At 41.9% G+C, this 27,272-nt stretch overlaps 1 protein-coding gene and 1 non-coding gene across 11 annotated transcripts in view; both read right to left on the bottom strand.

Moving 5' to 3' along the window:
- Positions 1–27,272, bottom strand: part of THRB (thyroid hormone receptor beta) — a 455,296-nt gene that overhangs the window by 261,618 nt on the left and 166,406 nt on the right. For all 10 annotated transcript variants that reach the window (XM_075547158.1, XM_075547153.1, XM_075547147.1 and 7 more), the window contains exon 3: positions 2,473–2,543. The gene's annotated coding sequence lies outside the window, so the exon portion shown is untranslated. The remainder of the gene's footprint in view (positions 1–2,472; positions 2,544–27,272) is intronic.
- Positions 7,699–7,824, bottom strand: LOC142447606 (small nucleolar RNA SNORA64/SNORA10 family). The gene has a single exon (XR_012784276.1). It is a non-coding gene; the product is annotated as a small nucleolar RNA SNORA64/SNORA10 family (small nucleolar RNA).

Below are 27,272 nucleotides of genomic sequence, written 5' to 3'. Positions count from 1 at the left end.
CCTTGTTCTGATCTCCTTTCTTTCTCACAATGTTCCCAATTGGCTCTAAAGCCTGGAAAGGGGCTCAGAAGAGACCCTTCTTTGGTGGGGGAGGGAGTGAAGCTGAGACTGTCTCTAACCCTTAAGCTGTGTCCCGGTCCGCGTAAGCCTGCAAAGAGTACATTCCATGCGAAACTGAACCCACAGCTGCGAACACTCAGAAGCTATACACCAGCGTGCAGAAAGGCTGAGCACTCCCGGTCAGGTGGCTGATGAATAAAATAATATGCCACAATAATATACTGTTTCATTCATCCCAATGCATTTATGGAATATGTAATATTTCTCAACACTTTTTCATTTATAGAAACCTTTATATAGAGAGAATCTAACCTTGATCCTAATCTCTAAACAGATAAAAATCTATATCTTGGGTAGGTGACCTAGACCTTGTTCATCTATCAGTGCCACCTCCCAGCAAAAGTTTGTAAGGGGCTTCTCAGAACTCCCCAAAAGGCAGAGCAGCCCATCTGGAAGATGCCTTGACTAGGGATCATTGCTCTCTCTCTGCTACACAGAAGCAGGGTAATGATTCTTTGCTTCTATGATCAGCGGAGTCAAGGATTCTACTTAGGAGCTACACTGCCAGTAACATTCCAACCATTCCACCTGCGCCATGTTATAGGCTGGAAAGCCCTAACCAACATTTGTGCGCTTCTTTCGTTTTCCGAGATCCTCTAATTTTGGTGTTTGTTAAACAAAGAATAGCAGCCAGGTGACCTGGTTTCTGGAAAAATTTACATAATGACCTTAGACCCAACTAATAAAAAGCCCAGTCAGCTTTAAAACAGCAGAACAAACTCGTCTATCGGGCCACCATATTTTTAACTACTCAGTGCTTCATTTATTGTTTTGTTTTTCCTCCCTGGTTTTCACTTTCAATTGAGGTATAAGTTACACACAGCAAAATACCTAGATGAGTTTTGACAAATCGATGCACCAGCGGAACATAGACGTTGATAAAGATAGCAAACATACCTGGACATTTCCTCAAGTCTTTTCCTCCCCCACGTAACCACTGTCTAACTTCTGTCACCGTGTAGGAGTGTTTCAGTTCCTAGACACAGTAGAGGTCGATTCACACGGAGTGGGCCCTCTTGTGTCTCATGACTCATTACTTGGACATCCAGAAAAAACCTTCCCTGACGTTCCTGACATATGAATTGAGGAGAAAGAACTGGCAAGAAAGGCGTGCAAGTATTCGGAGGAGTGCTGGGGCGGGGCTCAGAAGTCCCCTGGACTGAGACTAAGGGGAAGAAATGGCTGAGGGGTGGGGCTTGTGGCTACCCTTTTCATCTTCAAACACAGCAGCTCTACTTTTACAAATTGGGCTTCACTGTAAGACTCTAGTTGGGAAAGAGAGAGAGAGAGAGAGAGAGAGAGAGAGAGAGAGAGAGAGAGAGAGAGAGAGAGAGAGAGAGAGAGAGAGAGAGAGAGAGAGAGAGAGAGAGAGAGAGAGAGAAGACTACAGGTCTAGAGGATTCTTAGTGATCTCTTTCCCTTGAATGTTCCATAAATTACAAATCGTGTTTTCTGATATGAGAACAGTGACTGGTCCCCCCAAGGGAGGGCTGGGAGACAGGCAGCCAGACTGGGGGCCCCGGGCATTGAGTGCTGTAATATTAGTACTGGTTACCATCAGATAGCACCACCCAACCTGAGGCGCCTGCACAATAGGCCGGGGGCCATGGGGAAGGGGAGCACAAAGGCATCATTGAAAAGACCCAACTCCCTCCGCCAGCAAGCATTTCTATGGACTCCACCAGACCCTGGCCAAGCCTGAATGTCATCTCACAGCCAGAAAGCCAGTGTTTCCTAGTTAACTTTTAAACTGCTAAAAATAATTAACACAGAGGAGCGTGCGGGAACAGCCTTCACTCCAGAGCAGGCTGAAACTCTGCTACTCTAATAAAGTAAACAAACTCAGCTCTGTGTTATAACCTGTGTTCACAACAGACCACTCGACATTACAAACTGCCTAGAGACGAACAGCAAGGCTCAGAGGGCTGGTGGGTGGAGGACGCGGAGCTTCACGGTGGCGGGCGCTCGCGGCGCACCTGGCTTGCCCTGTAATCACTGGGCTCTCGAATATTGCACATGGTGCTCAAGAGAAAGGTTCTCTGAAAGGCCCTCTGGATCTTGACCCAGGGCCATTTCCCTCACAGAACAAATGTCAACCGGACAGCTTTTTCTCATGGTTCGACTATTCCGCAGTTTCTCCCAAATGTGTCCACAGCCTTCCTTTGCTCCCTAAAGTAGCTGGCCCACTACATGTCATGATTTTTTTCCTGAAGGCCCAGAGTTCAAAAGTCTATTACGTAACAACCGCACCAACACGACACCCAAGGAAATCATTCCCATCGCACTGGAATATGACAAAGAGCGGCTAAGATCATGGATCTTGCCCGTAGTAAGTCACGATTGACATCTGACCTTCTGATCCATTAAATCACGCGAGGAGCTTGGCACCCACGCAGACGGCCAACAGGAGGGAAATCGCAGATCTGGAGAAAAGGAAACAGGAGAAGGTAAATGTTTTAGTTCTTCAACATTTCATTAACTCCAAAGTGCTCTTCTTTCTACGTTTAAAGCAGGGCTGCGAACTGGTGGTCCGTTCAGATCCTCACGGGGCCCCAATTAAAATGTTGACGCTCATTTGGTATATCTGGGTCGAAACGCACCTTTCCGGGAGCAGCAGGGATAAACAGCAACGAACACGCTCTAAAGCCCTGGTTTCAATGGCATCTGGTTTCCGAATTTAAAGCGGTTAAAGTGCTTGGCTGCTAACAGAAAGGCGAGTGGTTTGAAGGTGTGGCGGTCTGCTTCTATACAGATCTCGAGCCATGCGAACCCTGTGGGGCAGTTCTGCTTGGTCTCAGGGGGCTGCTATGAGTCAGAGTCGGAGTGGGTAGTAGTGGGTAGAGTTTGTTTTCAGAGATGTCTCTAATTTATAATCAATGCAAAAAAAGACTTCCTTGAAGTATCATTCTAAAGGTGAGAGGTTCCAGTGAAAGGCTTCCAGGTAAGGAGTGTAACGGAATGTTATAGGCACGGGACTACTTTTATGGACCTCAAAGACCTACTTCTCAGTGGAGTGTTAGGAACAAGAGCTAGGAGATTTGGATTTCCAGCCTGGGAAGATGACTAGCTACGAGCATGAACCGTAAGCCATCCAACTATTTCGCGTTAAAGAAGGTCTGGCTCTGTTTCCGTGAACGGCTCCTTGGGTGAGTCCTCACAAACATTATCTGCAACAGTGGAGACGTGAATCTACGGCGACGACTGAAATGTCATTGTCGCGTGAAGTTACGGAGCTGTCTAGATTGTTTTAAGGGAGATTGTACTGGGATCATTTCCCACAGGTACAAACGAGACAAGAGGGGTGGCCCCGGCGACGAAGGCACTGCCTGTGCAGAGCAGTGCTCCCAAGCATCTGTCTGCGCAATGAGTTTCTGCTCTCTCGAGTCTGACACTTTTTGTGGTGGGCAACTTGGGCATTTTAGAAATCTAAATGTTTGTAGCACACATATCTAAGTTATTGCTACTAGACCACTTCTGATATTTTAAATAGACAACTGTTAACATTTTGTCACACCTTTTCTGTTTGGTTTATTGGCTTTAATTAAAAACAAACAAACAAAAGTAGAGCGTGGCTATAAATCCCTTAGCAACTTCTTCCCAGCTCCAGAAGATAGACTCTGCTATTATCTTTCCTAGTTCACTTCTTTTATGTTTAAATACCTATGTGTGTATCCAGAGGAAGCCTTGATGACACTGTGGGAAATACATGTGGTTGCTAATTACAAGGTCAGTTGTTCAAATCCATTAGAGACTCCATAGCAGAAGGATGAGGCTATCTGGTCCTATGAAGATCTACAGGATTGTTCTCAGTCAGAGTGGACCAGATAGCTTAGTTAATCTCTATCTCTACGTATAAGGTCGCTTGAATCAGAATGGACTTGATGGCAGTGGGATTTGGTTTATCTGTTCCCAAGGCAAGGAAGAGAATTGACATGTGTTATATTCTTTCAGAAGGTATTAACCTAGGTACAAGGGGGTACTTGCTTTGTTGAAATGCAAAGTATTTTTTAAACATACATCTGGTTATGAATTTTCTTCCCTTTTAAAACAACAGTAGAGAAATCTCTGGAGCTCTATTTAAACATTTCAATAAAATTTTTCAATCACTTTGGTCATTGATACAAAAGTGATCGCATCATCTTACTATGCACTGGACAATTAGAAATTCTGGTAGTATGAAGTTGAACACCAAGCTTTAAAGGAGGTTATTCTAAAAGTCTTCTCAAGGACTAAATTAACAAGCTAAGAAAGAAGCTAACTTTGTTACTGTAGAGGCTTTATGACAATCCCGATTAAAAATGCACTACTACTCCCAAAACTCATACACCAGTTTGCTCATTCATTCGCTGCTATGGAGCTGAGTTGATGCTGACTGATAGTGATCATACAGGACAGGGTTGAACTGCTCCTGTGAGTTTCTGAGACTAACTCTTCATGGGAGTAGAAAGCTATATTTTTCTCTTCAGTAGGAGCTGGTGGTTTTGAACTGCTGACCTTGAAGTTAGCAGCTCAACTTGTAACCACTATACCACCAGGGTTCCCCATACAATACCTTCTGTATGAAAACAATATGGGGCCTTGAGAAATATTTTGAGGAAATAATTTTAATTTAAACTTTGAAGACTATACATGACTCAGAGCTAACAACTTAGAAATTCGCAGCTAGTTATTAATACTATTTATTAAGTATATTATACCTAATATTTATTAAGATACTTTATGAGCTGGGTTGGACTAATTATTTTATTGAATTCAAACTTCACAATCATCAATGGAGTCACATATTATTCATCTGATTTCCAGATAAGGAATGAAGAAGCAGAAAAAAAATTTTTCCTAAAGTTGAACAGAGAACATGTTGGCTAGGAATCTCATGCAGAAATCCTTGTTCTAGAATACTGAGAAGAGACCCAGGTTTTAATGATGGAATTGCCAAGAAGGAAACTGACAAGCAATGTCACCGAACTTTCCAAACGGTGCCATAGGATGGAGCCACATAACGTCTCTTTCATCGTGTGCCTCAAACCCAGAGCAAGTTAAATTGGAGTTCTCCAAGCAAATAAATTCAATTACATTTCTCAGCGATGAAAGAAAGTTCAAGCAGCAAGATCAAGCTCTGGATCCTTCCAGTGTAATCATGTCCATTTGGAATTCGTCTCTCTAGAGAGGGAGGGAACTATGCTCATGGCACAAAGGGGGCCGCCCAATTTTGTTCACACAAGATTCAAAGCAATGAGGGTCACTCCCTGGCACAACTTTAGCACTAAATGTGTCTTCTTTACACATTTTAAAAATGGGTCACAAATATATTAACAGTGTGGTCATTTTGTAGTTTCAAAAGCATCAGTTTTATAATGGATTCATATTTGTATTTGGAATATATTTATTTCTGGGCATGAAACAGTTCATTTTGTTCAGCCATCTGACCTGAGGTGAGGTTGGCACATAGTCCCATAACGGCTTCCAATTAATGCAAATTGAAGGTTAAAAGATAAATAAAGTCCCTTTAACTTGGTTTACTATTATGTTATTTATAAATGGCTCTTTACTTGGCTTAAAGAAAAAATTTTTCCCCACAGTTCACTATGTACAAATGAAACTTTTGAGAACAAACCAACAAACACATAATGTGTATTTTATTGCAAAAAGTTAATTAAAAAGTTATTATATTAAAGGTAAAATTTGAGGTTATCTATCTATCTATCTATCTATCTATCTATCTATCTATCTATCTATCCACCCATATACTTTCAGTGTTTGTTCTCTCATCAAATCTTAATGGAGCCTGAGACAGACTGGTTTCAATGGATTCCTTTGTTCTCCCCTGTGCCTGCCCTTGTACCATGCAAGCTTGCAGGTCCTCTGCCTAAAGAGTTTGAATCTATTTTCTTGCCCTTGACTTTGATTTGGGCGACAGGATTGCTTTTACTATTGTCATGCTAGCAGATACGCCATGCTGTATGCTGAGAGGGAGAAACTGAGTTGTGTTTATGTTTTCTTCTTTTGTTTTACAAGGACCGCTGGAAGAGCCTGCCTGGGCTTGCATTTTGGGGTGAGATACCTGGGACAGAGCAGGCTCCTTTCAGTTACGTTGCCCCTGGGCAACCTTGACTGACCTAGGCCAGCCAAGCACCACATAAATAAGACAACCACACCAAGATGGGTAGTGGCCTTATCACAGATCTGAAACTAAGCCTACTAGGGACTGGATGACCTTCTAACCCAATCCTCCCACTCTTGAGCTAATAAATGATTATTGTTTTAAATCATTAAGGCTGACTCATAGTGATCTGACCCTAATGTAGGAGATAGAACCGCCCCTGTGGGTTTCTGAAGCTACCTCCATATGGGAGTAGAAAGCTTCACCTTTCTTCTGCACAGTGGCAGTGCGTGACCACGATGCCACCAGGACTCCTGTTAGGGTTTCTAGTTCCTTAAAGAGTTACCCTCTCCTCAGGACCAATCATGAGAGTGGCGACTGATCATAACGATTAACCTATAACCCTCTCCCAGGAGGATGGACAACATAAAAGTGGACGAAGGGAGACAGCGGTCAGCATAAGACACGAAAAAAAAAAAAAGATAAATTATCAAGGGTTCATGAGGGAGGGAGTAAAGAAATTAGGAGCTCAAGTAGAAAGAAAATGTTTTGAAAATGATGATGGCAACATATGGACACATGTGCTTGACCCAATGGACATATGTCTAGATTGTGATAAGAACTATAAGAGCCCTCAATAAAATAATAACCATAAAGAGGATGAGAAGCTGAAGTTATTTAGATAGGTGAGCAATAGCCTAAAATTTTAACCTTAAATAAAATAAAGTTCTTATCTTTCTAGAACGAAACATAAAATGGAATTCCAGTCTCAGAAGGTCACGGGGACAGTTCTTCTCCGTCTTATCGGGTCACTATGTATCAGAATCTACTTAATGGCAGTGACTTACTACAGTGAGTCACCGCAAGCAATGTCATTATGTGCTACATAATTGAAATAGGCCTACTCTTGCTCTAGTTTAAAAATAATTATGTCTGCATAGTTGAGGATTTAAAAATGGGTTTTTAAAACTTCAGTAATCGTTCACCAAATTTGAGTTGCATTATTAACACAGAGGACGTTAATGAAAGGATACACCATCAAGAGGGGAGAATGGAGCATCCAGTAGTTCAGGATGGCAGGAAGCCCCAGCGTTATAGAGATGGAAAAAGGAGGTGTTGACATGAGAACTCTGAGAACAATGTTGCCCAGAAGAATGTGAATGTTGGTGGGACTCCCCCAAAGTTGCTAGCCACAGAAGAGAGCTGGTTACCAACAGAGAGGCTGTCCAAGGCAGAGAGTGCAGAAGAAGTACCCTGGTTTCCCCTCTCTTCTGTTTTCTCCAGTCTCATTGCAAAACCTTCCAACAATTGAACGTTGACGAAAGGCCAATTCGCTCAGGAATCTGGGTAGCGTGACTGTGAGATGCTGCCTTCATGGGTACAAGGCAGGTCCTGGGGGATCTGAGACAAACATGTCTGCTCACCAGGATGAAGTGTAACATTTGTGTAAGGTTTTTTTGTTTTTGTTTTTCCCCAGGGCCTGTTGTGCCCCCCGGAAGGGACAGGCCACAGGAGGCCTGCCCGAGGTCCTGAGGGCATCCTTTCTCTCTCTCCTCTTTACGAATTTGTGTAAGGTTTTACTCAATTCTAAATGCTGCGTGTACAAGCACATTCTCTCTCTCTCTCTCTCTCTCTCTCTCTCTCTCTCTCTCTCTCTCTCTCCTCTCTCTCTCTCTCTCTTACACACACACACACACACACACACACACACACACACACACATACACACACAGAATTGGAAGGTTATTTGGTGTGAAGGTTGAAAAGGGTCCAGATAGGCAGGGACAAGGAAGAGGATCTTCAGGTAGGAACACCTGTATGAGAAAAGACACAAAAGGCCTACAAGGAGGAGACAGTGGTGGAGAGTGGGTGGGTGATGAGGCTACAAAGGTAGGAATCGGGCCAGAGCTTGAAAGATTTGGGACTCTAGAATAAATGGACTGGGCTTTGTTCTGAAGGGCAATGGGCGATAGAAAGTTCTGAGCAGAGCGTGATATGATCCAAATTATAATTGTGTAACATTCTTGAAAAGATATTACTCCGATAGAAACTTGAGGGTGAGATGGGAACACGAGGAACTAGAGCAGAGATTACTAACTAGGTGCACGCTTTAGGGACTTTACAACCCTCTGAAATAATCTGCCGAAATGTGTGCAAGCATTCAGTTTTTGAATGGTGCTCTGAGCTATTCTGAATGGCGCCCATGACCTCTGATCCCACTCCAAAGTTTGAGCAGCAGAATCAGGAGAGGTAATGAGAGAGCTCTATAATAATTCTTTCAATAGAGAACAAAACTGTTAACAGCCTTCGCAGGAATAGAAGTGAGTAGCTCTATAAACCAGTCAGGAAGGGCTAGCTAAGGAATGCAGCTAAATAAGTGTTTCCCAAAACAAATGACACCACCTCTTGGGGCAGCGGTTCTCAACCCGTGGGTCGCGACCGCTTTGGGGATCAAATGGCCGTTTCACAGGGGTCGCCCGATTCATAACGGTAGCAAAATGACAGTGATGAAGTAGCGACAAAAATAATTGTATGGTTGGGGGATCAGCACCACACGAGAAACTGTATGAAAGGGTCGCAGCATGAGGAAGGTTGAGAACCACTGTCCTGGGAGGTGCTGGGACAATCTGGGAAGGCTGCATATGCAGATGCCTATACTTTATCTTGGATTATGGGCAACAGTAGAGAAAAGTTTTCATGACTAGAGGGCTCTGAGTAATTTATTTTCTGAAGAGGGGGAAGTAAGCCAAATAAATTTGGGAGTCTCCACACTAGATGTAACTAGATGTAACATGAAAAGAACAAAAGTTAGCAGAGGTAGGCGGAAAGTCTACCTCTGGGAAACATCCATCTGCTAGTCTCTTGCCTTCCACTGTAGAGCAGAGAAAGCACTCATGTCTCTAAGAGAGTCCAATGGAAAAGGCCCAATAGGCGTCAACGTTACTGTTCCATGCTCATCTCAGACATCACTAATCACGTGCAGCTGTCCGTACTGCTGAGTCCACATACAATCCAGAAATCCTTGTGAAATAGCACCCCAGGCAGCCACTGCCACATGACCCAAGCTGAAACGCACACACCGTCTTTGCCAGCGATTTCACCTTGCTTGGATTCACAATGGATGCGCCTGGAAGCAGCAGTCAAGACATCAACAAATGATGTCCCACAATGGGCAGATCTGCTTCACAAGGCCTCTTCGAAGTTTGAGGACCAAGGACGCTATTTTGAAGGTTAAAGTGCACCTTATCTAAGCCAGGGTATTTCCAATCACCCCAGATGCATGCGTGATGAGTAGGGTGACTTCAGGAGAATAGATGCAGAATATCGAAAGTCCCACGGACTGCCAGAGAACAAATACAGGTGCTCTGGAAGAAACACACCAGAAGGTTCCCTCAAGTCAGAATGGTGAGCCTTCACCTCACACACCTTAGGAAAGGTTAGTCCCTGGAAGGGGACCTCCTGTTTGGTGACGTGGAAGGTTAGCAACAAAAAAAGACTATCAAGGAGATGGAATGATCTAGGGCAGCGGTTCTCAACCTGTGGGTCGGGACCCCTTTGGTGGGGGTCAAACGACCCTTTCACAGGGGTCATCCGATTCATAACAGTAGGAAAATGACAGTGATGAAGTAGCAACAAAAATATTGTTATGGTTGGGGGGTCAGCACCACATGAGGAACGAGGAAGGTGGGGACACTGCTCTAGCGGCTGCAACAACGGGCTCAAGCACACGGCTTGTGAAGATGGCACAGGACCAGATTGTGTTTCCTCCTGCTGTGGGCCGGGGCCTCGACGAGTTGGCATTGACCCAATGGCATGCAATAGCAATGACATGGTGGCTTCGGACACTGCCACGCTTTCTATGTGACACTTGAAAATAGTTACAATGATCACAGTCTCTCTCTATACAATCACAATAAAGACGGATTTCCGAAGCTGTATGTTCTACTTGCGAATATTGATGGGCAAGAACATAATTACCATCCATATCAACATAAAGACATTCTCTACTAACCCAGACCAAAGCCCCGAATTTGATCTGTTTAATTCCAAACAATATTTTGGAAAATTATCTATGTACAAAATATTGCCATGACCATGGAAAAATCAATAACACCCAACAATAATTATTTTGCCATGACCCACAACAAAAAGGACATTTAACTTGTAACAAATATATATACTCGCAAACATGCAAAGGTGTGTGCATGTTTATATTTGGGCACTATACATCCCTGTGAGGACTAAGGTGCACCTGATTGGAGCCAAGGTTTTTCAAACTCCTATGTGCATGCAAAATCTGGACAATGAATAAGAAAGACTTGGGAAGAATTGATGCATTTGAATGATAGTGTTGGTGAAGAATATTGAATATACTATGGATTGCCAGAAGAACAAACAGGTCTCCCTTGGAAGAAAGATAGCCAGAATATTCCTTGGAAGCCAGACCGGTGTCCCTTCATAGTATGCACTTCAGACATGGCATCAGGAGGGCGCAGTTCCCGGAGAAGGACATGATGCTTCATAAAGTGGAGGGTCATTGGAAAGAGGAATCTAAACCCGATAGATTGGCACAGTGGTTACAACCATGGGCTCAAAACAGCAGTGATGGTGCGGATGGCACAGGACTGAACCACATTTTGTGTGTGTGTACACAGGATTTCTATGAGTCAGAATCAACTCAATAACACAGGACAACACAACATGAATATCTCATTAAATAAGAATTTCATAAAATAATATTCTTACTTATGTGTTACAGTTGGATAGTTTCTACTCCATTCTACTCTATGCTTTTGCTATATTAGTTCAATGGTTATTTGAGTAACTTAATACTTTCAATTATTTTATATCATTCTTATTTAAAAAGCTAGTCAAAAGCTGCTAAATTGCTTTTATGACTCACTGTTGGGGCCCAACTGGCAGTTCAAAAACCCTGTAACAAATTCCCAAAGTACTCTGACTTTATTCACCAAAGTAAACAGACCTGCCAAAGACCAATGCTGAGTGATTTACAGGAGAAAACAAAATCTCTTGGCTTCCTCCCAAACATCCTGGATGAAGCCAAGGTTTGCTGAGCCAACTTTTGTACTTCGTGGTTGACAATGACTGAAAACTGAAAGGCAGAGATCAAATCCTCACTCCCCATCTCAACACATCTCTTCCGCTAGGTAATTTATTCCGGGCAAGAGTCAAGCTATTCAACGCTGCTGTCACTTACTGTTCTTTCTCCAGCAGCTATGGAAGCACAGGATCAGTTTACACTCTTCACTCTTGGGTAGGGTTAGATTATTCTCCCTCCTAGCTTCTTTGAACAAGGATGGCATTCACTACTTTAGAGGGTGCCACTGGCTGAGGCTCTCCAAACAAAGCGTGGCAGGGCAAGTTCTATCCATCCGGGAGCAATTGCAGGAGCAGGGAATGTCAGCCAGGATTACACTCCGGGACAAATTTCTAATGATCCTTTTGACCAAAAGGATCACAACTGGAATTGGGACAACATAATTAAAGGAGGCTTAAAAAAAAAACCAAACAAACATTACAAAGTCAATGGTAAACTGCCAACCCAAAGCTAGTTCTGAGCAAAACCAACAACCACACAAAGCATGGTTTTCTATTTTCTCTTTGTAAAAGTAAATAACAACAATAACAACAACAACAAAACAAACACTACAAAATCATCCTATTAGTGGATCTTTGGAGACTTTTTTACAGTACTCTGGCACTGATACTTGCTTCAGTGTTGAGGTAGTTAGTTTATTGTGCCAACCTGGCCGATAAACACATGTGGGGTAAATTGAAGGGCAGAGGGATAAATGGCTTGGTGAGCCTCGCCTTTTTAGTTCGCTGGTTTCTTGTTCTATGATGGTCAGACCATCAGGGTGTGCCTGCCTTAGCCAGTTCCCTGCTTCAGCTGGCAAGGCTCACTTCCTGCAAGACATCCCTGAGGAGAAGCAGCATGGACCTACCCCGATGCAGCCCTGGGTGCTGGAGCAGCTGCATGGAGACCCCTGCCAGTGCTGAGATGCTTACACTTTCACTGATTCAACTTTCCTCCTGCAGTTGGCGTCATTGTGTTTGTTTTGTGAGATGGAGGAGGACTTTGTGGATTGGTGTTGGACTTGTGGGCTTGGGAAGCACTGGGTTGGGATGTTTTCTTGATGTGCACTTAGCCTTTATATAAAACTCTCTCTTACACATGAGTTTCTGTGGATTTGTTTCTCTAAAGTACCCAGGCTAACAAACATGTGAATACTTTGACATCTTCCCCCTCGTCTCTTACTGGGCACTTACTACTTTCTCCTCTTCATCTGCGTACTGTGTCCCTTCCATCCGCTTATATGCATCAAACGAGCCAAACAAAAAGCCCCGGAGTACTTCCCGTTCTGTAGTTCACCATTTCCTCTTCTTAGAAATTATCTGCTACAAACGAACATGGCTATTTGTGTATGAGGATTTAGTAACAAAGACGCGCATGCGGTGTGACTTAAAAGAGCAAATAAACGAAAAAGATCAACAATTAGTTGCTAAACTGGTGATCTTTACCTACTGATCTAAATTCTATTCTATATCATTTTCTAAAATAAATGGGAAATAACACCTATTGAACACATGCAGGAGGCGCCGGGCACTATGCTCCAAACAGAAAGTAGTGAATCTCCCTGGAAGGAAAAGAAGGCGCCCACGGAGGCACCTGCACTCACGTCCTGAGCTATGCTGCGAGAGACGGAGGCACCTGCACTCACGTCCTGAGCTATGCTGCGAGAGAGAGACGGAGGCCACCTGCACTCACGTCCTGAGCTATGCTGCGAGAGGACTCCGGGCTCAGCTCAGGAAGGCAGAGCACAAGCAACCACTTTGTGTGCCTCCGCTTCTCCGGTGGTAAAGTGGCAGTACTAACAGTACCTAGCTCATAGAGTTTTCATGAGCATTACACTGAGAAATGAAATACTAAAATCTCCAAAGTGCCTACAAGAGTGCCTGGCACAATGAGTGTGATCTTTCAGGGTCAGGTGTTCTAGTTCTTAGCACACGGGCCCAAAGAATAATTTGGTACCACAGAATTTCACTTAAAATTGTTGGATGTAGGCTTACCCACAACTAGAACAATCCTCACCTAAAATCTAGGTTCTAACTAGCTCAGCCATTGACTTATTCTGTTATCTTCCTCTCTTCTAACTGCCTGCTAGAAAGAAAAGCTAAATTCGCTCTGGAGGTAAATAACACCAAAGACTCAAGATAGCACATATATATATTTTTTCACACAAAATGGTTAATGCTTAATGAGAAATCATGTAGCACAGAAGAAAATGTAAAAGATAACCATAAGCTAAGATAAATTGTTAACAGAAAGCTATAATAGGTGATCCAGATATTAGAGTTATTATATATAGATTTTAAAATAACTCTGGTTAACATTTACAAAATAATGTCAATCTCACTAAAAGAATGGATAAAAATTTAAATATATTAACTAGTATTAAGAATGTAAAATATTGCTTTAATAGAAGATCTGATATAACATTAGAGAATATCTAAGATGGGGAATATATGTCAATACAAAATATGGGAATTAAAACATAGAGATGTAAAATATAGAAAAAATACAAGATTCAAATAAGAAAGAGATAAAAGACCAAACAAACTTTGGAGTTTCATCTGGAGAAAATAGGAAAATGATGAATATTAAAGCACTATTTCAATAGGTTTTGTCCAAGAAGGTCTCTACATTAATTAAAGGCATCAATCCATAGATTCACGAGTTCCGAGTGGGATAAATACAAGGGAAGTTAGCTATAACATATCGTAGTCAAACTGTAATAACCCAAGTCAAAGAGAAAAAGTTTTAAATCTGTCAGAGAGAAAAAGCATTGCCTCTTAAAAGGAGAAAGAAAAAGACTGAGCAGTGATTTTTCAGTGGAAATAAAATCATAACTCATGATGATATGTTGGAAGGTAATAACTTCCAACCAAATTTTTATATTCCGTTAAAAGTTCTTTGACACATGAACATGGTCTGGGATTCTATTTTCAATTAAAATAGGTTTATACTTCCACCAGAAAATGCTGAAAAACTGGACAAAAGATATTAAACACTTTCCTAGATATTAGATATCAGTAAACCAAGGACAGTGAAACCCGAGATAAAATAAACCAACAAACTGAGCCTTATGTCTGTACCAACTGACTATCTGGAGAGAGTTCCCAAGTCACAGGGCAGAAAAGAGGAAATCTAAGCCAGGATCCAGTCGACATCCTGAGTTGAGGAGATAGATGGCACTGGGAGTCTGGAGACGCTGAGACAGCTAGAGTTCACAAGGAGAGTTCAGGATGCAGAGAACTGTACCAAGAGACAACTACAAAAGCTCCCGCTCAAGCATTAGGCTGAGTAGATATTAAGAAGAGCATGTGTGTGAGAAAACTACGTGAGGATGGGGAGAGACTGACCAAGAAAGCTAAATTAAATAAGCAGGAAATAGACATCCCAATTTAAAAGTGGCTAAAACACGTGGATGCAAGCAGACACATGAAAAAATGCACAATAATTAATCCTTCAGGAAATGCAAATCAAAACCACTATGAGACACCAGCACGGGCTTGATGGCATCTAGCAGTAACAATAGAAACCGGGTGGGAAAGCGTCTGACTGGGTCAATGGTTGCAGTCAAAGTATTTGCTAACATTCAACATCTATTCGTGATGAAAGCTCTTAGAAAGACAGAATTGCAAGAGAACCTTTTCAAGTTGATAAAAGGTAATTATAAAAACCTCATAGCTTATCTTACTTGGGCTGCACTCTGCAAATAGTGACCGTCTCAGAACCCCACAGGGGCCGTTCTACCCTGTTCTACTGCATCACCGTGGATGGGAGTGCGCTCAGTGACAGTGAGTTAAGCACTAATCACTTATGTTGAAAGGAACATTGAATATTGACAGAAGAAATGATTAAATGTACCTTCAATATTCCCCTCTCCTCAACATCATACTAGACTTCCTAGGCACTACAATAAGGAAAAAAGATTGAAAATTTGAAGTGATAAAACTATAGTCTTTGACAATCATGAGTGAGAAGAGCACAAATGAATCTATAAACAAATTAAGAGTATAACTTTACCCAGGTCACTGACACAGACCAGGTGGCAGAGTAGCTATGGTAAAAACTGTGGGTCAGGGCTTCCTGGAACATCACATGGGTAAAGTTCCGTGTCTTTGGTCAGGAAGCTGCTGGTGTGCAGAGCACGGTGCCCTTTGGACATTTATCTATAATAAAGCCAGAGGAAAAAAGCAGAGGCCAAGGGACTACACGGTTGAGTGGTGGACTTCAGAGAGACATAGCTGTCATCATGGCTGAGAAGAGGCATTGGAAACAACAACAACAAAAAAACTGTATCCTTAACAGTTCGTTACCTGTTGATTTCACTAATAAATCCTGTAGTCAGGAGTATTCTCTGTGAGTTCTGCGAGGCTATTCCAATTAATGATCAACTGCAGCAGAGAAGGAGGGTGCCATGGAAGGAAGGATTGGCAGATGACAGAATAGGATAAAGAGGAATGGAGGGTGGGAGGCATGTGGACCTTGGTCTCATGAGAGGCATCCTAGGGCAGATAGGAAATTGGAGTCTCCTTACCCCTTGTGTAGCCAAAGGAGGTCAGCCGTGCGCCCCTGTGGTAGTTACATAATCTGTTGTCAATCTGAGAGGATTAAGAGTGAAGGGGTGGAGTTTAGCCTGTCAATCAGGTTGTAGCTTGATGACCTCATTTGGAGGCGCTGAGGAGATAAATAGCTCACCGGTGTCAGGACACAAATTAAGTCCCTGGGAGACGTTGCAGCTGACAAGACACATGGACCTATGTTAGTACCCTGAGCTGGAGGAGGCATGTGGAGACCCCTACCAGTGCTGAGATTCTTATAACACCACTGGATCCACAAGACTTCTCGCTCATTGGCCTGTGATCTTTCTGTGTTCAGTGTCATTGCATGTGTTTTATGAGTCTGAAGAGGACTTTATAGATTATAGACATATGGGCTAATACTGGACTTATGGACTTGATCTGGACTGGGTTGGGATGCTTTCTTAATGCACAATTACTCTTTATATAAAGCTCTTTCTTATACACATATCAGTGTCAATGAATTTGTTTCTCTAGTCCATCTACCCAGGCTAATTCCACCCCCCAATGTTATTCCATAAAACACACTTGTGTGTGTGTGTGTGTGTGTGTGAGATGCAAGTTACTACCTGTTTTTAAAATTTATGTGGAAAAGCAATGGGTCAAGAAAAATCAAAGCAGCATTAAAAATGGAAAATTTTACAGGACTCATCCTGTTATATATCATACTGTAAGTCTATTTTATAATAAGGAATTACGAGTATTAACAATATTAGCACCAGGGTCACCAGAGTGAACAGGTGTTGGCAGAATTTCCAGACTCAGAACAGTTAGACGGAATAGGCTGTCCATGTCTGAAGGATTTGCCATTGAAAACCTCACGGAGTGCAGCAGAACATCATCCGCAGATTGAACCCCGCCTGTTTTAAGGCACACAGATTATGAATTGAGAACTGCGTCCCTGAAGTAGAGTTGACCATAATGTTGTGGATGAAGCAAACCTATCAGGATCTGCATTTACTGATGGGGCATGATAGAAAATGAAGAGAAACAGCTGCAAGCATCCCTTAATAAGTGGAATGTGAAAATAAGAATCTAGGAAAATTTGAAGTCATTAAAAATGAAGTGAGTTACCTAATGATCGATATACTAGGTATTAATGGGCTGCAATGGACTGGTCGTGCCATTTTAAATTGGACAGTTGCATGATTTACTGTGTTAGGAAACACAGCAGAGCCTTACACTCATTGTCAAAAGCACATCCCAAGATCCATCTATTCAAGTACAATGTTGTGTAAAATAGAATGATAACTATATATCCACAAGGGAGTTTTGTTAATACAACTATTATTTAAATTTGCAGAACAACCACTAAAGCTAGTGATGAAGATATTGAAGAATTATATGAGTGTCTTCAGCCTGAAATTGATCAAGCATGCAATCAAGGTGCATCGATAAGTACTAATAAAATTGATAATAAATAAGTTTTCTTAAATAGGCTACAAGAACACTAACAGTAAAGGAAAATACACATAATTATATTACATTAACGTTAGGAAACTCTGTTTACCCAAAGACACAATTTTAAGAGTGAAAAGTGGGAAATGATATTTCCAACACACGACTGATAAGTAAATTATATCCAGACTGTATTCAAGACACCATCAAACCAATAAGAAAAAAGAAACACAACTCAATAGAAAAATGACAAACCATATATAATATATAAGAGAATATTTAAAGAGAAGTGTATGGAAAAAGTATTCAATTTCATTACTCCTCAGGGCAATACCAATTTAAAACAGAATGAGCTGTCTCTATGTATCTACCTGTCAGGGTACCAGCCTCCAACAGTCGAATGGGTCATTAGGAGCAACTTTGGAAAATGATACAGACAGATTGATAGTGGGGCACAGGGATCATTGTCCTTATGTCAGGACCAAAAGAGAGAATGTATTTTCCAATGGGTATATATAATTGTGGGGTTTACGAATCTTTCAAAAGGCATACACACAATACAGCGAACGTATTACATAGTCAATGGGTAATATTATAAATAGGTAACACAATAAACAGGCAATGAAATGACAGACACAGTGTGTTGATCTGGTGCTAACTGACCTCAAACACCCCCGAGTCCTCCCCAGAGGGGCAATCTATGATCAGTATCAGCAAGAGACAGTGGGGTTGGCTTTAGAACTTGAGTGGCGAAACCGGGAGAGTGGAGGGAGGGTGGAGTAGAAAGCGGGAACCAATCACAATGATCTACATATAACCCCCTCCCTGGGGGGTGGACAGCAGAAAAGTGGGTGAAGGGCGATGTCGGACAGTGTAAGACATGACAAAATAATAATAATTTATAAATTATCAAGGGTTCATGAGGGGGGGCAGGGAGAGAGGGGAAAATGAGGAGCTGATACCAAGGGCTCAAGTAGAAAGCAAATGTTTTGAGATTGATGAGGGCAACCAATGTACAGATGTGCTAGACACAATGAATGTATGTATGGATCGTGATAAGAGTTGTATGAGCCCCCAATAAAATGATTAAAAAAATAAAAACCAACAACAAAGAACCTGATTGCTCCAATCTACAGATAACCTTCAGGCATAGTGAACAGCCAGACGCAGGAATGACTCATCTTTTATGGTTGCTCCTTTATGACAGTTCCTGTATGGGGGCTTATTGGAGGGACTGTGTTCAGTCATGAGCATGTGTATGAAGATTGATTTCTATCTCAAAACCATGAGGGTCTTCCCCCACTGGAGTTGGCTTTCCAGTCCCATAATTATGAGCACAGAGGACTGAGCTGTGCCATGTCCTCACTAAGTCCCTCAGTCTACCAGATCTACTGGAATGGATACAATTTAAAATATTACCAATAATTAGTGTTTCAGACAGTATGGAGAGCCTGGAACTCACACTGTTGGTGGGTGTGTAATCACTTTGGAAGATTGTTCTACAGTGTTTACTAAAACTGGACAGACATGTGTGTTATCAATGAGCAATTCCACACTCAAACCTATCAGAACTGTCTACATATGTTTTTCATAAACAACTTGCGCACAGACACGCAGATCCATGGGCTCTTTTACTTGTCATAATAATCCAAAGAAGGAAACAATTAAAATGTTCACCCTCAATAGAATAGATAAGAAGTTTAAATATGAATATATGCACACAAGGCAATGCCATATAACAAAGATATCTCCAAAACATGCTACTGAGAAAAATCGAGATAAGAAAGGACAGTCTACTTGAACCTATTATTGGAGGTTCAAAAGGAAGAACAATTCCTCTACAGTTTTCGAAGTCAGGATAGTGATTGTTTTTGTGGAGAGACTAGGAGAGAGGACAAGGGAAACTTCTGCTTCTTGTTAGCGTTCCATTTTACAGCATAGTCTCTTGAGTTTATTATTAACCTTGTAAGTAATTTGTATAATTTCCTGTATGTGTATTTTGTTTCAGTAAATACATTTAAAAATCAAATGTGAGTTTCCTTCTTTGCACTCTTAAGGACATAGATATGCATAATGGGAGCTACAATAACAGGATAAATACAAACTCTCAAGGCATGCTGTCAATCATTCTCGGCAGATGAGAAAACGCTAAAACAAATGGCCTGAAGTTGACAAGAATTTCTGCAGTGTGTTTGGTTAGTGTATTACTAACTTTGTTTTTCAATCTCTGTGAAGATTAGCAGAAATTTTCCGCTAGCTGATAGTTGTAGGAGCCAAGTACTAAAAATTGTGTAACTAATTGGTTCCCTTCTCCCCATAGGCTTTCAGAAAAAGCAACTCTAAATTTGTGTATCCCTTAACCAAACCAAATCCATTTCTGTCAAGATTCCAACTCACAGGACTCTTTGGACAGAGTAGACCTTTCCCATGTATACTTTCCATGTATACTTTCGGGTGATTTTCGAACGTTACCACTGTCACTGTAAGACATTTTACATCCTCACCCAGAGAACACGTGAATATTTGAAGCACATGTTTAATAAACTAATACTGTTACTTTGTGCAATATCTTCTAATACTCGCCATGGCATTTCTCTTCTTAAAATAGCCCTTGAAAAATGGTGATGACTCATTAAGTTGGTCTCATATCCCATATATTCTTGTGTTGCCCTTAAGTTTGAAAACCACTGTCTTTCAGAGTTCCTGGAACTTATCAGCCATGCATAAACCTTATTGAATAAATAGTGTTATGCATCTTGTACTTTATTCTATTCTCTAGCTCGTCGGTAAGGCCTCCCTTATTGTTCTTTGCCTTCTGGTTTTATTCTAATTTATGTTCATTTGTTAGAATATATGAATCTTTATAAAGTTGCCTTAAACTTTTCAGGAGCAATCCCTTAAGAAACCCCATAAGAAACACTCTCAAAGTCTCCCAGTAAAATTAGGGCAGAGCCAAGGGAGGAAAGGCCAACCAAGGCACAGGGCCTTGGCTCTCAGGGCAGGTAACTCAGAAGCCAGCTTTCAGACAGGCATTTCCTGTTCTGTCTCCCAGGAATGACTGCAGCACCAGTGCAGAAAGGAGCAGATGGAGACTGTGACTGCATGTCTGGAACTCACCTCTAACCTTACTGGGAACCATGCATACTCCTTCTTTCCATGAATTCCTCTTGAATTTCCAACAGATGGGGGAGAGCCGGCTCATTCGGAGAAACACAAAGGCCCCTTTGGCAAAGGAAACAAAGAGTCCTGCCACTGACAATGGAGAATGGTGTGAGCATCTGCGATTCGCTGTGCGAAAGGTGTGCCTGGTCTCCAGTTTCCTTTATCTTTCTGCAGAGCGGCAAGTCCTTCGCAGCCCATCGAGACTGCGTGCCCACAGAAGAGCGAGCAAGCATGTTGGAAGGAAGTGGTTCAGGTATGTGAGAATCAACCTGAGCTTTCTAACACAGGAACACAGTTCACCTTAATAAAATTAAATTTAAAACGTTCTCTCTGGTCCTGTCAAATGAAACATGCTCCTTACCAAAGGCTCTTAAATCACTTTCGGGCAAGTTGCCATCCGGGCTTACTCTGCACACCCAAAGAACAGAAAACACGTTTCTGGCAAGTGCCATGGTCTGGCATGGTAATTCTGTCCTTGCAAGGAGAGGGCTCTGGGCTAAAAGGGGCAATGAACGTGACTGGTCAGTCCTCTAGCACACGGGTGGGGGGGTGTCGCAGTCCCTGGGGAGTTTAATAGGGCTGACATCTACTCGTGTATAAGCTGAGTTTTTCAGCACATTTTAAATACAGTTTTTGTGGTAAAATTAGGTCCCTCAGCTGATATTCAGGTCAGCTTATACTTGAGGATATACGATGCGTTTTACAAAATACCCTAAGCTTTGTTTCTGCTTAAGCTGCCACAGAACATGGGCACTTCCTAGAAAATACCAAAAATGCAGGCCATATTTACAGGGACCATTTGCCTTACTTCAGTGTATGAAACCAGAAGCAGTTTACACATTCCAAACTGGGAAGACAGCTTTAAAGACACAATGACGCAGCCATAATAACAAAAACTCACAAATTCACAGTGTGAGAAGTTCTCACACTGAAATGTAAGATGAAAACGTTATGTGCAAGACACGTGGAAGCATCAGTCTTCACCCCTGAGACCAGAAGAACTAGATGGTGCCTGGCTACCAGTAGCACTTGAGACGGTCTTAGATGGGAGAAAAATGTAGAATCTATTTCAAAATGGTTAAATGAGACCAGGCTGAATGGCTGAACAGATTGGGGAAACCCTCATGACTGTGGCCCTTTCGGTCCAGAACTGAACTCACTTCGATGGATCAATAATCAGCTAAATAATAGACATGTATCTCAGGGGACCAATAATATTAGGAAGGTACTCACACCTTACAATAATCAACCATTTGAGATCAAAAGGGATGTGTGTGTGTGTGTGTGTGTGTGTAAGCCCTCACATATAGATATGGTTGGATTCCAAAAAGTAGGTGATTATGCAAAACTTCTTGTTACGCAAAAATGGCGGCTGACCCAATCAGGTTACAAAATCAAGGATGACAATATCACTATGTAACTGCCAAATTACATCATTGAATCATTTTGAAATGTCACTGTTACGTAACTGTTAAATTACTGAGACTCATGGCCAACATGTAGAATCAATTTCAAAATGGTTAAAGAGACCAGGCTGAATGGTGGACACACAATCGTACCCATCGCTGGCAGTGTTGCTCTTGTCTAGCGCCCAGGGGTTCATCACTAGCTAGCAGATGCATGCTGCTAAAGCACAGAATCGCCAGAACACCGGTCGAGCTGGGCGATCTGGGCTGGGCTCCTGGTGCAAAGCTGCCACCTCTTCTCCTGGAGAAAGATCAGGCTGTTTCCATAAAGATTGACAGCCTCCGAAACCCTATCCCGAGTCACTACGAGTCAGAATTAACTGCTTAGCACACAATGTCAGATAACGAAATAATTGACAAGTGAGCAATGGGTGTAGATGCATAGCTACACGTAGATACATGCCATACATGTAGAAAAAGATTTAAAAGAAATATTCCAAAATATTAATTGAGGCTATATACTTTGATGATTAACATGATCATATTCAATTTCTTCTTTATTTTTCAAAATTTCCACTGTCAACATGGATTACCGTACAGCTAGATGCGGTCAGGCTGTCTTATGGAATGTATTTGCGCATTCCTTTAAAAATGCCTGGATGAAGCTTTGTCCATTTTGCTTTTAATGACAATTTCACTAGCTAAATCTCCAACTCCACAGAGAGACCAGGAAGACCGGCTGCATCAGCTCATCCCACGGAAAATTTAAATTGTCCAGGAGCCTAACTCTTACCCCCCAGATATATTTGCATGAGGGAGACCAACTTCTTAAAAAGACTCTACCAATAACTTTCTTTCATTTAATTGACTTTTTTTTGGGGTGTGTGTGAGATGTGTGAACTCATTTAAAACGGTAATTCATAAACTTTGAATTAAATCTCTAATGAAAGGCTGAGATGGGTTAACTGCAGTCCCAGGAAGCAAAGTCAATGTCATGCACACGCCTGCCTCTGTTGGCGGAGTTCTTTGGTCTTTTAGCAGGGAACGTCATTGCAGGCACACGTGAAGACGAGAATGCACTCTGTAGGTATTTGAAAAGGAAATAAGGGGGAAAGGAGGAACGAACCTGCTGTCTCACAGCCAGGGCTACAGGATATCTGCACTGAGTTGAGCAGGCACACTCACGCACGCGGCAAAGCACCTTCCTTTTTCACATTTTCTAGTTACTTTGTTACTTTGCTGGACTAGGCTTGGGTGGTCCAGCATGTGCCACCCAAGACTCGATATTGCACTACAAGGTGTAGTAAGGTAAAAGATGGAGCGACCTGTTCTGCCATTAATTTCTCTGACTTCATGCCTTTTATGGGCAATTTAATGTGGTTAATAGAGAAAAAACTCATAAAACCGATTAAGTAATAAGATACTTAATCAGTTAAGATTTGCTTTCATCTCGTACTATAAAACAAGACGAAAGTAGTAATTGAATGAAGCAGGTCCGCGGAGTACATTTTAAATACCGAGATTCTGGCAACAGAGCCATCTTAATCTCTTGCTAAACTCTGTTTAAAAAATCAATCACTTTTACTGAGGAATCAGTCATTTTTCAGTAAGGCGAACTGACGTACATACCTATGAATATACCTATAGAATGGTAAAGAATCTAAAGGGTTCTAAATAAAAAGTTTGCATATTAAAAATTATCGTGGTGACAAGATAAGATGTCTCCTCACTGACCACAACCCTACGGGGGACAGCACTGGAGACACTGCAGAAAGTGCCCCCCCTCCCACAGTGGGTCGAAACCCGAAGGGAGCGCAACAGGGCCACAAGGGGAGTAAAGTAACGAAGTCCCCAAGGAGTCCTGAGAATAGACTGACTCAGGAGCCAGGGCTTGCCACCTCAACAGACCCGAATGGAACATGTTCATAAAGGTCAGCAGACACACCTGGAACTGCTGTTGTTGTTTTGCTTCATTTTTCTTTTGCTCTATGTCTATCTGTATCAGGCAGAATAAACAATCCTGCGGAGAAAACAATGGGACCAGTGGTTCCAGGGGGGCACGGGAGAGAAGGGGGTGGGGATGGGGAGCAGGAAATCAACAAACTCAGGACAAGGGAACAATAAGAGATCCAAACTTGATGGCGAGGAGGACATAGAATGCCTGTCGGGTTTGATCAAGTGCAATGAATCCGAGGAATTCCTAAGAGCTGAGTGGAGGGCGAGCATAATGTGACAGGAGTTAGGTGAAAGGAACAGAGGAAAAACCTAGGAAGCAAAAGCTATTTGTGGAGGTATAGGTATAGGCATGCATATATGTAAATATATTAATTTATAATAAAAGGGATAAAGGTCAATGTATATATATTTATATGTTAAGTATTAAGAGAGCAGATGCACTTTGGGCCTCTACTGAAGGCCTCCCTAAACACAAGAACACTTGTTCTAATATCCTGGCTCTCTTTGATCCTCACTTCCCCACATGATCGCTGAAGACAAAAGGGGTGCACAAGCAAATGTGGTGAAGAAAGTGGATGGTTCCCGGCTATAAAAAGATATAGCATCTGGGGTATTAAAGGTTTGAAGTTAAATAAGCAGCCATCTATCAGAGAAGCAACAAAGCCCTCATGGAAAAAGCACACCAGTCTGTATGATCATGAAGAGTTGACAGGTTCAGGTATCGAAAGACCCCAAACAATTATATTGATGCAAACGAGGGTATTCAGAATGGAGACCCAAAGCCCACTTGTAAATAACTGGACATCCCCTCTCAGAAGGGTCACAAGGAAGAATAGCATCAACAAAACAGACATTATTCCTCTTATTTCTGAATGCTCCCCGCACCCCACACTTATGACCCAGTTCTACCTCACAAATTTGGCTAAACCTGAGTATGGACATGGGTACACAAGAGCTCCTATGTAAGAGCTCTGATAAGAGCTTGATAAGAGCACTGGACACATGGAATCCAGGACAGACAACCCCCTCAGGAACAGTACTGGGAGTTGCGATTCCAGGAGGGTAGAATGAGAGTGGGGTGTGGGAAGGGGAAGGAAGAGGGAACTGATCACAAAGTTGGATATATAACCCCCCCGCCCCACGAGGGGGACAAATAATAGAAATGTGGGTGAAGGGAGGCAATGGACAGTGTAAGATACGAAATAAATATAATAATAATAATATATAATTTATCAAGGTTTTATGAGGGAGGGAGGGTGGGGGAGGGAGGGGAAAGAGCGGAATTGATACCAAGGGCTCAAGTAGAAAGCAAAGGTTTCTGAAATGAAGATTGCAACATATGCACAAGTGTGCTTAATATAAGTGAATTGTGGATTGTTATAAGATCTGTAAGAGCCCCCCAATAAAATGATTAACAATAATAAAAACATTGTGGTGAAATATGGATCACCCAAACCAATGTTTTAGCTATTTTTATCTGTAAAATTCAGTTATCTTAATTCATTCACCTATTTTGCAGCCATCACTGCTACCTGTTTCCACATTTTTAATCACCTCTAACTGAAACTCAGTTTCCCTTCAACAATAACCCATTCTTCCTTGCCATTAGCCTTTTGTACTTACAAAGATATTTATTTGCCTATTATAGAGAGTTCGTATACGCAGGCTCATACAATACTGATCTTTTTGTATTGGACTTATTTCACTTTGTTTACTGATTGTAAGGTTCAATGATTTCTACGTATGTGTCAGAAGTTCATTTTACTTTATGGTGGGATGGTCTTCCGTTGTATAATACAGCACATTTTATGTACGAAGTGTCGTCTGCTGATGGATACTTGGGTTGTTTCCACCACTTGGATATGATGAAACATGCAGCAATGAACACAGGGAACCTTCAGTCCCCTTGAAGATGTACCTAAGGATGAAATTACTGGATTTGTAAAGAAGCCGCGTGCGTTTTGAGTAAGTGTTGGCTGTGAACGAAAGGCCAGCTGTTCAAACCTCTAGTAACTCCTCGGGGGGAGGATGATGCTATGCTGTTTGCGTCTGTAAACATCGACCGCTTCAGAAACTCCATGTAAAGTCATTATGAGTGAGCGTCAACTTGATGGCAGTGGATTTTTGATGATATTTCCCTTAACATTTATGAGTAACTGTCAGACTTTTCCGTATGCACCAGTTGACATGCCCACCAGTAATCAACGCAAATATCCACACTGTCTTGAACATTTGCTACTTCCTAATTCCTGCTTTTCCCATAATAATTTTCCTAGTGATTATAACATGGTATCTCATTATGGCTTTGATTTATCTTTCCCTAATAGCAGTTAGTTGCTGTTTTGTATTTTGGTTTGGTCTTGAATAACTAATGACAGTGACCATCTTTTCATGTGTTTATTGGTCATTTGTAGATCTTCTAGGGAAATATAGCTATTCAAGTTACTCACTCATTTTTAAAAAAAAAAAACTTGGTTGCTATTTGTTGTTGAGTTGTTTTAAGTCAAAGTTTTAAAAACACCCACAGATTAGATAGAAACATTTTATTTTTGAAAAGAAAATATGAGGCAGAGTCATTAGGACCAACCGACTGGGTTTTCTTATTTATAATTTCTCCAGAAGTCACTGATCCTAGCAGATTAGCTCTTCTTCCAGCCAAGGGTCCTCAAACTACGGCCCGCGGGCCACATGAGGCCCACCAAGGACATTTATCTGGCCCACCGGGTGTTTTTGCCCCCCTTTTTTTTAACTTTGTGCAATGTGCATAGGAATTTGTTCATAGTTTTTTAAACTATAGTCCGGCCCTCCAACAGTCTGAGGGACAGTGAACTGGCCCCACCCTCTGTTTGAAAAGTTTGAGGACCCCTATTCCAGACCATAAGGTAAAGCATCTGCCACTGCCTTTGAAGCTGACGTTTGGGCCTCTGAGAGCACCCACTGGAGAGACGCAAAGGGACCCTCCTAGAATGAGAATGGGAATCGAGGCTCTTCATAAATGGATTCCAGAGTCCACACAGTAGCAAAACAGTGTTGGAAATCGTAATTCATGGTCATAGCAGGAGCTTGGTTGGGAAGAAAAGATTAAGAATCTCTTATAGCTATGAAGCCTTCCCAGCCTCTTCATCCTCCACCGCCTCCTCCTCACAGCTCAGAGTTCATTACATGCAAATTTTGCCTGGTACTCAGTGATTTCTGAAAGAGAGGCCCACAGAAGATTGACCAAAGTCAATGGTCTCTCCATATCCTAACTGATTTCTCCATGATTGCAGGGATGAAAATATCAATAGGAGAGAAGAGAAAGCGCATCTGCGAAGTAGAAAGTCGACCAATCAACATAAAGAAAGGAGTGTTGGGGTTAGAGAACCAACGGTGAGCATTTGAAGACTAAGAAGATGTGTGTATAGTTTCAAAGTATTTTCTCCAAAAGAATATATTATAAAGAGAAAAACCGCTAAGTTTAT

This window comes from Tenrec ecaudatus, chromosome 4 (genome assembly GCF_050624435.1).
Source record: "Tenrec ecaudatus isolate mTenEca1 chromosome 4, mTenEca1.hap1, whole genome shotgun sequence".
Taxonomy (NCBI): domain Eukaryota; kingdom Metazoa; phylum Chordata; class Mammalia; order Afrosoricida; family Tenrecidae; genus Tenrec; species Tenrec ecaudatus.
The sequence above is the reverse complement of the archived record's forward strand: the minus strand, read 5'-3'. Positions and strand labels throughout refer to the sequence as shown.